Below are 3,170 nucleotides of genomic sequence, written 5' to 3'. Positions count from 1 at the left end.
AAAACTTGTAATTACCTGCTTCAAAAATAAGAATTTTGGTGCCCTTATGATAGTCTAAGTGATGAAAACTCTCGATTTTGAGTTGTGCTATTTTACACATTCCGTTTTATATTGTGATGCTTCAGTATAGTGCTATTAATGTTTTGTTTGATACTTAGTAAATATTTATTATTGAGAAATGTCAAGGAAATAATACGATTTTAATTTTTTAGACCTTGATCAAAAACATTTAATTGATCTAAGGTAGACAACTCTTGAATATTTAGCTCGTCGATTTACCATATATAAAGGAAAGGCAAAAATATAAATGCACACGAATAATGTTTTTAAAAATCTTTCAATAAAAGAAAATTATTTTTTCTTATATGTTATGCTGTTTATTAGGGCTAGTTATGTTATTTACATTATATGTAAGCACTGGTTTTCTGTTGCTATTTTTCTAGTCGTTGTATACTGAACTTTGTTGAATTTCTACACCTAGAATGTCGGATTATATGTGGTTATTATCTTTGTTATGAAATAAATATAAAGAAACATGTATTAACCTTATTATTCGTAAAGGACAACCTTTGTACATCTAGTATAACTAAGAAGAAGATACAAAACAAACAGAATGCATACACTAATTAATACTTGGTCATCCAGAATGGGTTACAAAACAAACAGAATGCATTACACTAATTAATACTTGGTCATCCAGAATGGGTTAGCAAAACAAACAGAATGCATACACTAATTAATACTTGGTCATCCAGAATGGGGTAGCAAAACAAACAGAATGCATACACTAATTAATACTTGGTCATCCAGAATGGGTTACAAAACAAACAGAATGCATACACTAATTAATACTTGGTCATCCAGAATGGATTAGCAGAAGCATCCTGCATCAATAAAACAAACTGTTTGCATGGGTTCCGATCAGATGAAAAAAATAGTCTATAGCATATGTGCCTGTCGCAATTCAGAAGCCTGTAATTTGGGGTTGTCTTTTGTAACCGCGCTGAAGTACGTCCATTATTCATAGTTCATTATTCATTATTCAATAATGAATAATGAAATAGTTCACTATTCACTATTCAATATTGAAAAATGAATAATGAATAATGAAATGGTTTATGTTTCATTATTCAAATTAAAGCGGTGAATAGTGAAAAAATGTTAAAAAAAATTGACTGTGACACTTTAGCTATATTTTGATTTGAAATGACCATATTAAGACGGTTTACGGAGGACCTAAATGCCACAATATGCATCAAAATGAGGAAATATAAAAAAAGAAGATGTGGTATGATTGCCAATGAGACAAATATCCAGAAAGACCACAATGACACAGACATTAACAACTAGAGCTCACCGTACAGCCTTCAACAATGAGCAAAGCCCATACCGCATAGTCAGCTATTAAAGGCCCCGATAAGACATTGTAAAAAAAATCAAACGAGAAAGCTAACGGCCTTATTTATGTAAAATAATGAACGGAAAACAAATATGTAACACTTAAACAAACGACAACCAATAAATTACAGACTCCTGACTTGGAACAGGCACAAACATAAATAATGTTACGGGGTTAAACATGTTAGCCAATTTTGAATAATGAAATGGATATTTTGAATAATGGAATGGACTGCTGTGACCCTTCAGCCCTAATTACAGATATATATTCTACCTCAATCGAAAGGTTATTAAGAGAGGAACAAAATGTATATAGTCAATATGTTCCGCAACGCCTTTTAGAGGAGTAACGAAGGACTTAAATATCTAAATACGCCTGAACATTGAGTTATAGCCAATTTTGAATAATGAAATGGATATTTTGAATAATGGAATGGAGTGCGGCGACCCTTTAACCCCTAATTATAGATAAATCTTATACCTCATTCGAAAGCTGATTACAAGAGGAACAAAATGTATATAGTCAATATGTTCCGCAACAAATATTAGAAGACCTAAATGCCAAAATACGCGTGAAAATTAAAAAATAGCCAATTTTGAATAATGAAATGGATATTTTGAATAATGGAATGGACTGCGGCGACCCTTTAGCCCTATTATAGATAAACCTTATACCTCATTCGAAAGCTGATTACAAGAGGAACAAAATGTATATAGTCAATATGTTCCACAACGAATATAAGAAGACCTAAATGCCAAAATACGCGTGAAAATTAAGAAATAGCCAATTTTGAATAATGAAATGGATATTTTGAATAATGGAATGAACTGCGGCGACTCTTTAGCCCCTAATTGTAGATAAACTTTATACTTCATTCGAAAGCTGATTACGAGAGGAACAAAATGCATATAGTCAATATGTTTCGCAACGAATATTAGAAGACCTAAATGCCAAAATACGCGTGAAAATTAAAAAAATAGCCAATTTTGAATAATGAAATGGATATTTTGAATAATGGAATGGACTGGCAGGACCCTTCAGCCCCTAATTACAGATATATATTGTACCTCAATCGAAAGCTTATCAAGAGAGGAACAATAGATATATAGTCAATATGTTCAGCAACGCATATTAGATGAGTAACGAAGGACTTAAATATCGAAATACACGTAGACATTGAGAAATAGCTAATTTTGGATAATGAAATGGAAATTAACCGTATCAACTATGGCGTTTGTATCAACTTCAGATTGAAAAATAGAAAAGAAAATTCTTGATCTCGTAGAAGCGAATATGTCTAAAACCGATTATATTTTCCTTTTCTCTTGTCTCCGATATTAATGTGGAGTGTTTCAATTTGAAATGATTAAGCATGTTACTCGTACTATCACGTATACATTTAGTACATTCACATTGGTTTGCATTTCGCAATATTTTAGTTAACATTTCGTTTAAAGTATATCAAAGCCTTACACGACGGAGGTTGCACATTTAGAAGTAGGTCTACATGCTATTAGATCAAAATAAAATAATGAAGTAAATCGTAAAATTTAATCGTATTACTGATTTAAAGTTACTGTTAAAATAACAAGTATACTAATTATGTTTCATTAAGATCTTGCCCCAAGCTGAGCGACACGTTCTAATTAATTTTATGTTTGTCGGATTACCAATAGCAATCAATAGATCTGTCAAATTAATTACCGCGACGACAATTTTTAGATAAAACATAACTATTTAATGATTTCAATACAAATTTATATTAAATTTA

The sequence above is a fragment of the Mytilus galloprovincialis genome, chromosome 6 (assembly GCF_965363235.1).
Source record: "Mytilus galloprovincialis chromosome 6, xbMytGall1.hap1.1, whole genome shotgun sequence".
Classification (NCBI taxonomy): Eukaryota; Metazoa; Mollusca; class Bivalvia; order Mytilida; family Mytilidae; genus Mytilus; species Mytilus galloprovincialis.
This window is presented reverse-complemented; position numbering follows the sequence as displayed.